Raw genomic sequence first — 15,001 nt, forward strand, 5'->3', positions numbered from 1 at the left:
ATCTCCAACACCAGCTCCTTGGTGTTGGTGTTCAGAAGAAGACTGTTCTTATTACTGCAGTCAGTTAAATTAATCTATCATAATATAGTACATTTTAACATAATGACCTTATGTTTATTTATGTCTTTTAACCATTATTTCAAATTCAAAGAATCCTGTTTGAAATATTTATTAAACTTATACAATTAAATTTCTGCTAGTTGTTTTTTGTTGCAAAAAAAATCTAGTATAATAATATTTAAATTTACATATATTTTCCACGTTTTCAATGCCAATTTTGTGTAATGGCGAAGTTTCCCACTTCCCGTGAATGCCTCTTTTTTTACGTCTCTGGCTGACTCCTGAATCTCCGCCCACTCTCTGCTCGATCCCTGCTGGTAAGCCTGCTTCTCTGTCTCTCTTCTCTGAAATTAAATGTCTATAAGCTGTTTGAGTGATTTACCCAGTTGTTGTTAGTGACTTATAAAGCCAGTCGAAGTATAAGTCATGTTAAAGTAACACAATGGCTGCTTTTTTAGTGAAACGTTGTAATTTTAGTATTTAAAAGGAGTGTTTGGTATGCTAGCCCTAACAACCTAAGTGCTAACGCCTAGCCTAGCCTAGCTCCTATAGGCCCAGTGTGAAATTAATATGGTTCATTTGATTGTTTAATACAGTTATTGTGTTGTATTTGGTTCATTCGGTGTGTTAGTGTTTCTGAGTCTCTTAGGGAAGCTGAAGTTAGTTCTCCTCTTCACAAATCAGTCAGTTAAAACGGCCTCATTCTTTAGGTTGTAAGGTAATGAGCCACCATCTTAGAACCACTGATTAGCTGCTGAAGCAGCAGGGTCGGCAACTTCAAAGGAGCCATTTTACCGCCTCTGACTGAAAGCCGGGAGAAAAAGAGTCACGTGCCTGTGCGGGTGTGTGTTTGTGTTGTGGGTTAATTAACAGAAGGGAGAGAGAGAGTAAGGATAAAACACATAATATAAGAATAATAACATCTCTTAACAAGAAGTTTTTTTTAATTAATTAATTTTAGTTTTTTAGTTAAATTTTAAGAACTGTTTAACAAACACTTGTTTGTGCAGGTTGTTTTTTAAATATATCATACACCTGCAGTTTTGTTTAACTTCTCACTTTGTGAAAAATTAATGAAATATAAAAAAGGCCACTTTCAAATAAATAAAATGCAGCAGTGCACCATTAATATTATAAATATGATATGTAGATATTTAAAACAACAGCATATTAAATGATACCGTGTGCAGGTGATAATATTTTTAGGAAGCAGAATTTGAATGCAGACCAACTAAAATGTTGAAGCCTACAAATATATCATCCAAGCTTTCATTTATGATTGTTCATGCTTTGAAATTGTGATGTCAGAATTTGATAAAGTGTGCAGTGCTAGGTGTAGCAAATCATTGCTTATTAAATCTACTGTGTTATCTAATAGCACCAAACTAATAGAGCTATCACATAACTGAGAAACTTGTGTGGCTTATTACAAATGGATGAAACCACATATTACCTTAATGAAGACAGTAATCTTTAATAAGGTGTAGAAAAAAGAAGTGAGTTGTTTGTTGCTGTGGTAAACAAAGAAGTGTACTGAATCTTTTGGACTACACAGAGTGATGCAGTATTGACTGTGATGCTGATTTGAGTTGTCTCATTCTGTATTTTTGTGCTTTGTCTTTTGTTACACAGAGTGAAAGAGATCTTTGGTTTTGCCTTTGCTGGTAAGTAAACAGTGATTGTAACTGAAGCAGTATGAACCTGGCATTGCGTAGCACATTTGACGACTTACATACAGTAGTTTGACTTTTTGTGATATGTTTCCATTTACTGATTGGCAAAAACACAGGATTTGTGACCTGTAGCAGCAAAGCCCCCACACAGGGCCTCTGACTGTCCCTGAAAATGTCCCTGAAGTTTAATAGCCCATTTATGTATGATTTAAATGTTTTGTGTTGATGGTTAGTCAAATCCAAACATAGCTAAATGTCAGATGTCTTTATACAGTTGTTCATTTTCTCCTTATGTTTGTGGATTTAAGTAGCAGACAAAACAATTAAAGTGTTTTAGGGGAGTCAGTATAAGTGGTTGCTCAAACACTTAAGAGCTGCACAGGTATTGATTTATATTGTCTCTCAAATTCTGCTGATGTATTACATTAAAGTCAGAACACTGTAGAAGTATTTTGCCTGACTCGGTATAAGTAATAGCTTTAACAATAATAAAAACGAAGAGAACCAGAGGTGTGAGTGGACATTGTTAGGTACATTAAAGCCAGTGTGTCTAATTAGTTTATTGCTTATTTAGTGAATATAATATGTTTTAAAATTAAATAGAAATGTTGCCAAAAAGGGACATTGCAAAATACATAAATATTCCTAGCAACTGGTACAATGAAAGGACTTTGTAGTGTAATATTTTAAGACATTTCATTTTAATCGTTAAAAGTTAAAACTTTTAATCACAAAACATTCTGCACCTCTGTTATTCTAACATGTCAATATTTACATGTATTTTAGGATTTGCATATTCATATCAGACTAACCAAAACATGATGAGGTTTTCTGTTGCTTCTGATTTCAAGAATTACTTTGTATTTAATGTTTTTAACCTGAAAGGACATTAAAAGTTTTGGTTTTTCACACTTTATTAGCACTGACCTGTTGTAGAAAATGTTGGAGCCACAAGGCTTCTGTGTAGGAAATATTTGGTGTATATTGGTGCCTATTCTTTGCATTTCTGTAGTAATAATGCTTTTATTACACATGCTATAGCCATGTGAGACCCTGCAGTTCAATTATCTCCTCTTTAGACGACAGTAAACTTAAAAAAGTAAAGTAATTGAGGATTTTACTAGTTAATTTGTGTCACAGTAAATTGGATTTTGTGTGAAGAGGCTCTACAGTCTGAATCATCAAACAGTGATCTGATGAATTGTTTCCTTTCTCTAGACTGCTGATCTGATCGTCTCAAGTCTGGTAAGTAAAGGTTTTTCTGAGGTGCAGTGCTGGGAAATGTTTCTCATTATAGGAGATTCAGTGTAGTGCTGTGAGTCAGCACAGCTATTGGGGATCATCAAAAGTCATCAAATCCTAGAAAAGTCTGTGTAAACATTTCCAGACCTACAGAGGTCAGTAGGTTATTGTAGCAGCGCATATTTTTTCACATTAGAGCAGCTCATGAACAGCAGTTTAGGTACAATTAAGTCTTCAAGTAGGGCCTTGTGGATTTCAAAAGCTTCTTTCCCTTCATTAAATTAAGTCACTGTCTGAAAACTGCTCTTTGAATTAGTCTTTTAATTAAAGATTTTGTTGATCACTGGAAAAAATCTAAAGCACAGATACAGCACTCATTTCTGTATTTTATGATTAAATGATCTACAAAGAAATTATCATCATACTACATTTTTAATTAGGCCTTTAAATCGCCATTATAAGTACGTCCTAGATTTAGTGGAGTGCTTATGGCTGTGTATTAAACGTGCCCCAAATGTGACTGAAATATGTAGAAACTGCTTTGTAGGAACCATCCATCTCCAAATTTCTCATTTTGCCAAAAGTCATACTGAGTAAAGTATTGTTTACTTTTATGTTAACGGATCTCAAATCCCTGTTTCTGTGTGCCCAGATATTATGATGTACTGTTGTCCCAGGTAAGTACACACAGAAACAGGGATTTGAGAACTTTGGGGATTAAGGAACATGTGATGTGGCATAAATTTTAAGCAGGTGGCCTGAAACTGTCTTCTCTAACCTCAGTGTGTGTGTTTTGTTGGACCATATGATATTTACAGTAGGTTATTGTAGCAGCACATCTTGGTTTAAGTTTATAGACACTGTTTGTTTTTATTGTGTTAATAGAATCTAAAAGTTTCTTTAGAATAGTTCCACCACCATTTTTGAGCATTTTCAATCAGTTCAGTCAAATAATGTACTGTGGAATTCTTCAATATGTAAAGCCCTGTATGTACTGTATTTTTCGGATTATAAGGTGTACGCAGCTAACCAAATATTCAGATAACTCAAACTATTCAACTTATTCACAGTAACTCTCAACATTTTTCAGTGGTAACACACAACAATACACTTTTTATACATATAAAAAGTGTATTGTGTACAATACACAAGTACACTTACAGTAAAAGATTGTAAGTGTACAATCTTTTTCTGTTCACAAATCTATCAAATTCTTCATGGATTGTTCGGTTTTGAAATCTGCTTCGTACGCATGTCTCTAAACAGATACCAGGTCCTCATACACACACCATAATATTATGTTTAAGCACAATACGAATTACTCCGCGAGGCTCCTGACTACTGTAGCTGTAATGCTCCAACAATCCATCAAGCGCTGCAGCTTTGTAGCTTTCCAAAGTCGTACTAAAACATTCTGACAGATGTTTGAGCCCCGTGTAGCACATAAAATTGGGTTGAGGTCAGTAAGCACAGCCAGAATTAATACATAAGCTAAACTATTGATTTCTGAGAAAACTAAAGAATTTTAAGTTTGACTTATAGTCCGAAAAATACTGGAAAGCCATGTTTATTGGAAATGTGCCTAATTCCAGTCCCTTTTTGTCTTACAGGTGACCTGCTGCAGAAAACCCTCTCCCTCTATCGTTGACAAGCAATTAACAAGCAATTTCAGTCTGTCCTATCACTCTCCCTCTCCCTGCTCCATCTTTTTTGACAAGCCATTCTATCTTCTGTCATTTCTCCGCCATGAGCTCTATCTAATTTTGACAAGCTTAAACCTGTGTTGACAAGAAATCTAAGTTTGACAAGAAACCAAGTTTGACAAGAAACCAAGTTTTTGGAAATTGAAGTTACCACAACTTCGTCGATCTGTTTTCAGAAATCTGAGAGATCTCCGCTCTCACTGCTCCTTCTTTCCTGTTGTTAAACTCTCTCATATCCACTCATTTTACTGGAAATTACAAGTAGAACGTTGAATATACAGTAGTAGAATTACAGTACAGTAGAACTCACAGTAGAAAGTAGCCCTACATTTGTCATTTTAATTTTGCATTACACTTTGGAATAAACATTGATTGGCTGTTTGGCTTACAGGTGCAATTACTTTGATAAATTATATAAAATATACACCTCTTAAAGGTTTATTTGTAATAAGACAATCTGGTTATTTTGTAATATATACATGCAGACTGCTGTATTAAATTAGATTCAAATACATTTTTCAAGTTTGTTTCATTGACTATAACATTTGACTACAAGTTTATACTATTATTATTTAAGGACAAACCCATTTTTGTCACTCAGTGTAAGTATTCAGTTACAGTTGTCATCTATAGGCTGCTCTGAGAACCCAGACTTCCTGTTTCCTGACTGCTGCAGAACATCCAGCTGAAGAATCCTCATCGCCTGTCATCTGATCACCACACCATCACAGCTCCTTATATTTGCTTAAAATTTTAGATATCTGAAAGATTTACACAAAGTCTACTTAAAAGCTAAGAGTTTTATTATAGCCTGTTGATTGATTGTTGAGATTTATTCTGCATATTACAGAAGTATAGACCTATTTGTTATCCAGTCTAGTTAAAAAAAATATAAGAAGTAATAATATACAGTTTTTGAAAAAGCTACAATAAAACAGACCAAAGTGTTTTCAAAGAACTTTAAATAACCTTTATATTGAGTTTGTATTTAAGTCAGCCTTTTACATCAATTCTGATAAATATCTGATGTAATAGAAACTTGAGGAGTCATTAGTTTTTCAGTGTTTACAGGTTGAGTTTTGTTTACATTTGTGTATAAATACATATAAGGTCCAGTTTGTACTTCAATAAAATGCCAAGAAAAGGTCAAAGGTCGCAGTCCCAGAAGCTTAGATGGCAAAAGCAGAAAGAACAGGTAAATGTTTCTCAGACCGGTGAGCAGGTAAAGGTGTCTGTTACAAGTATTCCCAGTCCAGAAGTGCAGAGCAGTGTTCAGACAGCCACAGTGTCTTATGCAGATGTGGTAAAGAGAGGTGTTCGCTCAGCATCTGTGCCAAATGCTAAAGTACAGCAGGTAATCCAGACTGAACCCCAGGTAACTGTGCAAACGCAGCATGATGGAGAAGCTCCAGGACCATCTCATGTACAGGTTACAAACAATGAAAGTCGTCCACGAGTGAGTAGCATCTGTGCGTCCCGAAGCCAGGCTTCTCCTAGGTATGGAAAGTACCGGAATCAGCAATGCATGGCTAACAGTTTGGTTTTCCTGTCATTCTTACATGAGGATGAATTTATTACCAGAGCAGATCTTAACCGTGTGTTGGACAAAGGCCATGCAGTGTATTCAGATGCCAGAAAGAGGTTTGTGAACAGCGTGTTTCTAGCCTGCGATGAGCTTCCCACAGTGGTCACCAGCCGCAGACACGAGTATCAAGTGGACATGTCTCAGTTTGCTCGTTATGGTACATTTGATGGTACAAATCATCTTCCGAGCCTTGAACAGGGACTACAGTGTTTGGCTTCAGAGTTTCGCTACGCTTTGCTAGTCATGGGAGGAACGGTGATCGCAGTTTGCAGGCTGACTTCAGGTGAATACGCATACTTTGACCCTCACCCACGTAGGTCTACAGGAATGCCATTGTCGCTAGCTGTAGGTGGTGGAACTGCAGTTATGTTAAAATTCACACGTCTTAATGACATGATTGACAGGATCAAACGCTTGTACCGAATGTTTAGCATCGCACCAACCTGCACTTATGAGCTACAGCCTGTTGAGTTTCACAGTGAAAACGCTGCTGACCAAAGAGATGCTAATCAAACCACCGAATACAGACAACCTGCTACAAGTGTTCCAGCAGCAGCTTTAAATGAACCTGTCCATGAATTAAATTCCCAAACAGCCACTGAGAAGACACAGAAAACTTTGATGGAGACTTTAACCACTGAAGTCACGTCATTCAGCATGGATTCAAATAAGACAGCTGCTGCATCTCTGCTACATCCAACATCTGCATCTGCTGTTAGAGAAACTCAGGTAACATCAGATTCTGCTCCTCAGAATAATTCAAACACTGCCTCCTGTTCAAGTAGGACATCAGATGAAATCTCACATAAATTTCTGAAATGTAATAAGCAGGAAAGGAGAAAAATGAGGAGAAGATTGTTAGCTCAACCAAAACTACCAATAAGAAAGGAAAATCAGAAAAAGAAAGAAAGGCAGATGTACACTTTTGATGGAAGCTTTAAGGCAAAGAAAAAAAACTCCAGTAGAAAGTTTAATGATCCTGATCACAGACAGAAGAAGAATGTGTACAAAAAAAATCTGTATAAACTAAATGCTACATATAGAGAGAAACAGAGAGAACATTTGAGAAAGATCTATAGAGAAAGGGATGATTTTAAGGAAAAACAGAAGGAGAAAATGAGAAATCTCTATAGAAAAAGGGATGATTTTAAGGAAAAATGGAAGGAGCAAATGAGAAGGATCTATAGAGAAAGTGTTCAAATTAGAGAGAGAAAAAGAGAACGTGTCATAAGGACTTACAAAGACAATCCTAGATTCAGAGAACAACAGAAAGAACGTATAAAAAGATCATACAGACAATCTCCTGTATTCAGAGAACAGCAGAAAGAGCGTATAAGAAAAATTTACAGAACTTCTGCTGGATTCAGAGAGAAACATAAAGCTTTCATGAGGTCATATGCATATAATCTATATAAAAAAAATGAAGAATTTAAAAATAAAAAACGATCTTACATCACTAAACGTTATGGAGAAGAGAGACAATTTCAGCTGCAACACAAGAACAATATGAGAGAACGAATGAGAGTAAAATATTGGAACGGTTTTTCTTTTAGACAGATGCATAATATCAGATGTGCAATGAAAATAAAAAGAAAATATTGTCAGATGCATCGACCAGCTGAAAGTTTACAGTATCATCCAGATAACACTTTAATGAATGAGGCCATATCTCGTTTCAGATCAAACATTAAGTCAGCACCATCTTATGTTTGTACTGTTTGTCTAAAAGCTTCTTTTCCTAATCAGGTGAAAATCTGCAAAAGAGAAAATTACTCAAAACACCAAACTGTAGCTCAGCAGTGTCTAACTGGTAAATTTGTTCATGTGTGTGATGAAGCATGTAATGATCACTGCAGCTTTCCTGTTGAGAGAAAAAAGGAGTATATCTGTCACACGTGTCACAGTTCCCTCAAAAGTGGACGCATGCCAAGGCTTGCTGCTGTCAACGGTTTAGAACTGCAGGATATTCCAGCTGAACTGTGTGATCTCAACATTCTGGAGAGACATCTGATTGCCAAATGCATACCATTTGCAAAGATTATTCCACTTCCAAAGGGCAGACAAAGACTCATACGTGGTAATGTGGTGTGTGTACCATCTGAAGTCCAACAAACAGTTGACTGTTTACCTCGGCTCAGAAACCAATCACAGATAATGAGGATCAAGTTGAAAAGACGACTGTGCTACAAAGGCCATCAGCTGTTCCAGACTGTCACCTGGTCTAAACTGATCCAAGCCCTGCGTAAACTCAAACAGATTCATCCACAGTACACAGATATTGTTATCAGAGATGATGCATTGCTTTGTGATCCCACGTTACCTGATGATGACAGCAGTGATGAAGCCAGCATGGCAAGTGATGATTATAATGAAGCAGATTTAATGGAAATTGACAACTATGAAAAAGATGCCCTTTTGAGTGAAAGTGAGTCTGAAAGTGAACAAGATATTAATATGCAATCGTGTGATGAACAACCAGAAGAAATCAATCCAGAGGAACCAGAAAGTGATTTGAACAATGGAGGTTTTGCTCTAGAAAGTTGTCTGCAGCCTGTAGACATTTCAGAAGAGATTCTCTGTTTCACTGATAACACATATTGTGTGGCTCCTGCAGAAAGAAACAATCCTGTTAGCTTTTTCAGAACTCCTCATTTGGAAGCCATGGCATTTCCTGTGCAGTTTCCTACTGGTCAGAATACACTGGATGAAAAGAGACGTCTTAAACTCACACCAAGTGCTTACTTCAAGTCAAGGCTTTTCAACATTGATGCAAGATTTGCTAAAGACACAAATTACCTGTTTTTCTCACAGTTTGTCACTGAAATACACTTAGCTAATTCCAGCATGACAATACAGCTAAGGAAAGGTAAAACTATGACCAAAGATGGACGCAAAATCACATCAGGAATGTTACAAAGTAAGACAGAAGTAGAGAAGCTGGTAAGAAATAAAGATGCAATCAGATTTATGCAGCCACTCAGAGGAACTCCAGCTTACTGGCAGAAAACTACCAGAGATTTATTCAGTATGGTTCGTCAAATAGGAACACCTCAGTTCTTTGTCACTTTCTCTGCTGCTGAGATGAGATGGCCTGAAGTGATTCAAGCAATAAAGAGACAGCAAGGTGAAGAGGTTGATTTTGAAGCCCTGGACTGGTCAGAAAAGTGTGAAATTCTAAGATCAAATCCAGTAACCACCATGCGAATGTTTGATAAGCGTGTTGAGGCTTTGTTCAGAGATTTGCTGTTTTCTCCTGCACAGCCCCTTGGTGAGATCATTGATTACTTTTACAGAGTTGAGTTCCAGCACAGAGGTAGTCCTCATATACACATGTTGCTGTGGATTCGAGAAAAGGTAGAAGTAGATGTGGATGACGACCAAACTGTCTGTGACTTTGTGGACAGATACATCTCAGCTCAACTCCCTGATCCAGAAAAACAACCTGAACTGCACAAAAAAGTCACTGAACTACAAAAGCACAGCAAAAACCACACAAAGACATGCTTTAAGAGTGTAAACTCTGGTTGTAGATTTGGGTTTCCAAAACCACCATCCACAAGAACAATGATTGTGAGACAGGATGAGGATTCAGACACTGAAGCTGCAAAAGCCAAACTCAGACCTTTGTTGAACCTGCTGAAGGAACCTGAAGCTGCTTCTCTCACCATAGAGCAGATTCTGTCACGATGCAACTTGACAATGAATGAGTATGAGCAATGCCTCCAAGACATAAACAAGAAAACAGCTCTTATTCTGAAACGTGACCCAAAGGACTGTTGGATCAACAATTACAACCCAGACCTGCTTGAAGCCTGGAACTCTAATTTAGATGTCTCGTTCATATTGAATGCCTATTCATGTATAGAATACTCTGTAAATATATAACGAAGAGAGAATCTGGCCTCTCTGAATACCTGAAGACAGTTATTGACAACTCTGATAAGAACACGGTCAATGAATGTGATGAAATGAGAGCTGTGATGCAGGCTTACTCAAAAAAGAGAGAAATCAGCGCACAGGAGTGTGTGACTCGAGTCTGTGGCCTAAAATGAAAAATGTTCCCGCAGTGTTGTATTTGTACCAACAGATGATAACCCAGTAAAATGAGTCGCCCGATGAGCTACCTGGAATCCACAACACATGACAGTTGTAATATTTGGATGACAAGTTTGAGTGATAAATACAAATGCAGACCTGAGACACCAGAATATGAGGAAATGTCACTGGCTGATTTTGCTGCCTTGTGCCGTTGGTGAGTGGTCCAAATGAAGGAAAAGATGTGCTTCCTCTTCTAAACCAGCTTGGATTTGTACAAAGGCGAAAGAATGATAAACCAGCTATAATCAGGTATTACCACTGTTCACAGGAAAAAGATCCTGAGCAATATTATGGACGACTGTTGAGACTTTACCTTCCACACAGATCAGAGCAGGAACTGAAACCACAAGGGTTCCAAACCTATCAGTCCTTCTACAACTCAGGTTTTGTGCGACTTCCATGTTCAGACCACAGTGAGTCTGTGAAAAGGATTGTCAAGAGAAATAAAGACAAGTATGAGAAGAACTCTGAGGATATTGAGAGTGCACTGGAAGAGTTTGAACAAAATAGGGATGTTGTGATTGATGAATGGTGTAATCTGGCTCCTGAATCTGAAGTTGTGAGGTTGCAATGTGATGAGAATCTTCCTGAGAGACATTCTGATGATGAGAACGAACAGGAGAATGTTCCCGACTACAGTCGTCAGTCTGATGCTGTAACAGAGATCAGAGCCATCAGAGAACAACCTGCAGTCGATCCAGCTGTGGTACGCGTAATGTATCAGAATCTGAACCAGAAGCAGGCCTGCGTGTTCTATGCTATAAGAGACTGGTGTATTCAGCGAGTTTGTGGTTTGAACCCAGATCCATTTTTCTTGTATGTCAACGGTGGTGCAGGAACTGGAAAGTCACATCTGATTAAATGTATTCACTCTGAAGCATCAAAGATCCTGAGCAGACTGCCTGCTAATGCAGAAGAAGCTGACATATCAAATCCAACTGTTTTACTGACGTCATTTACTGGGACAGCAGCTTTTTCTATCAATGGCTCTACGTTACATTCCCTACTCAAACTACCCAGGAGTCTGAAACCACCCATTCAAGGACTTGGTAACCAACTGGATGAAGTCAGATCTGAACTGATGAATGCTGAAATTATTGTTATTGATGAGATTTCGATGGTTTCAAAACCCCTTTTTGCCTATGTGGATGCAAGACTGAAACAAATCAAAGGCACTCAGAGACCTTTTGGTGGAATGTCAGTTTTAGCTGTTGGAGATTTTTACCAGCTGCCACCAGTGCGACAGTCTAAACCTCTCTGTGTTTATGATCCAGAACAGATTGACCTATGGCAGGAACATTTTCAGATGATCACTCTAACCGAGATCATGCGTCAGAAAGATGATGTGGCCTTTGCAGAGATGCTGAACAGGATTAGAGTAAAAGAAAAGACAGATGAGCTTTCTCAGTGCGACAGAGATTTGTTGTCACAGGCTGTGACTGCACCAGAAGAATGTCCAATTGAGGTCTTACACATTTATGCCACCAACAAGAATGTTGAATCCCACAACACAGATACGCTCAAGAAGCTTCATTCAAACATCATAATCATCACTGCAGACGATTTCCAGAAGGATAAACGTACAGGCAGAATGGCAGGAAGAGACAAACCATTTACAGGTGGGCGAAATGATTTACCCGACACCCTGAACGTTGCTGAAGGAGCTCGAGTGATGCTGACCAGAAACTTGGACACACTAAACGGTTTGGTTAACGGTGCTTTTGGTATACTGATAAAGGTGGTGAGATCTGAAAATGATGGACACATAATTAAACTGGGGCTCAGAATGGACAACCGGCAGTCTGTAAGAAGCAACCGCAGTGCTAATGCAGCATCTGATGATCTGGTTTACATTGAGAGAGCAGAGGAGAGTCTGAAGTTTAAAGGAGCGGTACGCAGACAGTTTCCTGTAAAGCTAGCATTTGCCTGCACAATTCACAAAACTCAGGGTCTTACAACACAGACAGCTGTAGTTTCAATGAAGAACATTTTTGAACCAGGTATGGCTTATGTTGCTCTCAGCAGGGTGACGTCTCTCAGTGGACTCTATTTACAGGACTTGGATGAGAAAAAGATTTACGCCAATCCCGAGGTAACTGGAGCGCTCCAAACCATGAGACAAGCCAGCTTTGAGGAAATGATGCCTCTTCTTCAGGTCAGAGAAACAGCCAGCAGACCTGACACTCTTACACTGATCCATCACAATACGGAGGGTTTGCCATCTCACATCAGTGACATCAAGAGTCATCATGAAATGTGTTTAGCAGATGTTTTGTGTCTCACAGAGTCTCACCTCCAAGGCTCCTTTGTTGCAGACAGTCTTCATTTGGACGGCTACACCATGTTCAAACGCAACAGACATGTGTCCTACACAAACTTTCCTCACATGGCCAGCAGAAGTGGTGGTGGAGTTGTTGTGTATTTGAGGAATCATTTTCAGGTTCAGGTAAAACAGTATCTGCATAATGTCACTGATCTTGAGTTTTTAGTGTTGAAGGTTCAGGCGCCATTCCCTGCGCTCATTGCGGTTGTGTACAGACCTCCAGACTACAGTTTGACACCGTTCATGCAAAACCTGGTAAGTCTTTTAGATTCACTTGAAATAATGGACTGTCACCCAATAATTGTGTGTGGAGATTTTAATGAGAATCAGTTACAGAGTGGAAGAAAACAGATTCTGGAGCAGTTTCAGTCAAGAGGGTATTCACAGCTGATCACTTCTGCCACTACAGACAAGAACACCCTGCTTGACCTCATTTTTGTTTCTCAGCCACAGCAAAGTCTCTATTCAGGTGTCCTGAGAACATATTACAGTTACCACAACCCTGTGTTTTGTGTCCTGTCCTCCAGCCAATCATGAAGTCGTCTGGTGAGTTTTGAAACAATTACAGATCATGTTTGTTACAGAGTTTACTGATTGTAGAGCATGAAAAAGATTTTCATTGAAAATCATATTTCTTCATATTGTCTTCCCTACTGTGTCTGTAAGAAGACCCTTTCTTATTGCAATGTTATTAATCATTTCACCAAATCATGGCTGTACTTCATGCAGAGCCGGGAGATCTGCTTTCTGTTATCATGCACCTCTGATCTGAAATATGCTGCAAAAAGTATTAAACAGACATAGTTTATTTTTTATTCTCATGTTTTAAATGACTAAATCTACTAATGCATTTTTTCATGGATGTTAATTGTCATCTCCTTTTTTGATACTTTTTTTACTGTGACGTATGTATCTCAACAAACGAGAGCTTCCCCTCAAAGGGCTTTCAAATATGAAATAGTAAATAAATCCCAGATAAATGCAGGTATTTATTATGGGTCACATGAATAAATACAGACAATTATATTTTCTTGATTATAGTACATTTTGTAGAATCAAATGTTTTTGGGATGAATGAGGTTTTGCTTATCATGTTTTACAGGTAAAAAAAATGTTAAAAGTTTTAAACTATCTTTAGGCTACCAGAGATGTCTATAATGATACATTATGTAGAGAAAACATTTTACAGCTTACAGAATATGTATAAAACTGATTTAGAAGTACATGGAAAGTTTCTGCATCCATTTTCTGACTTGGCCTTTATCCGGGTGGGTTTGGGTTTGGGTGGATAAAGGCCAAGTCAGAATTCTCTGAGCAGCTGGAAAAAGCTGCTAATAAACAAAGACATCAGAAAGCGGAGGCTTTAGGTGTAGCCCCCGCTTTCTGATGCACTAATTAGATTTAGTAACTGACACCCCATACCAGCATTACATAGACACTTGGGGGCTGAGATGGGTGGGTGGGGAGGGTGGGTGGTGTGTTAAAAGCACTTTATGTTTTGTAGATGTATTTTTTCAGACAGGGCACACAGTTCTGTTTCCTTTGTGGGAAAACCTTCGAACTTCACCATCCTCAGCTGAAACAACAACATCTTAACACCATCTTCATGAACTGCTGAGCCAAACCTGATCCATCAGTGCTGGACTGCACAGATAACTACACGCCACAAGGAGACTGCTGTGTTATGAACTGCCATATCAGTGTGTCTTTAATGGAGAAGATGACACACCCATCACCTGACCTCCTGCCTGATCTGGAGACCATCACCATGCTGCCACACTACACACCTCTGAGACGATCAATGATGACTGATACTGAGGAAACTGTATTTCCTGTCAGAGATGCTCAGTGATCGTCAGAGCAGAGAGAGGTATGATTCTTTATCTATGATTAAAAAAATGTCAGTGCTTTTAATTCATTTAATTAATTTAAATCCTGTTTATTGCATAAAGAATTACACACTCAAATGATTATACTTGTTGACACTTTTTGAGTTTTAATTCACATTATGGATTACAAATCTATGCTTTTTCTACTCTGTCTCTCTGTGCAGGTACTGCTGTCTTCTGAGTCCTCAGTGTCCCAACTGAAACATTCAAACCTCATTACAGAGCTCATGTCTTTCCTCACCATCATGTGAGTGTGAGATTGCTCTGGATTCTGGTTATGTGGCCTGCAGCACCTATAAGGTATTTCAACATTGTTAATTTTATAACTTATTTCTAATAAACACAAATAAAATGTTCCTTTTTCTGTATTTTTTTTAGAACAAGCTCGTCCTGTGTGCCTGCATTCCAGCTTCTTAGACTCTACGCAA

The 15,001-nt window shown here is 38.2% G+C and overlaps 1 long non-coding RNA gene across 1 annotated transcript; it reads left to right on the forward strand.

Moving 5' to 3' along the window:
- Positions 1-1,691: 1,691 nt before the first annotated feature.
- LOC120437082 lies at positions 1,692-5,192 on the forward strand. The gene is made up of 3 exons (XR_005610813.1): positions 1,692-1,724; positions 2,952-2,978; positions 4,586-5,192. It is a non-coding gene; the product is annotated as an uncharacterized LOC120437082 (long non-coding RNA).
- Positions 5,193-15,001: the final 9,809 nt, after the last annotated feature.

Source organism: Oreochromis aureus, unplaced genomic scaffold, assembly GCF_013358895.1.
Source record: "Oreochromis aureus strain Israel breed Guangdong unplaced genomic scaffold, ZZ_aureus HiC_scaffold_46, whole genome shotgun sequence".
Taxonomy (NCBI): domain Eukaryota; kingdom Metazoa; phylum Chordata; class Actinopteri; order Cichliformes; family Cichlidae; genus Oreochromis; species Oreochromis aureus.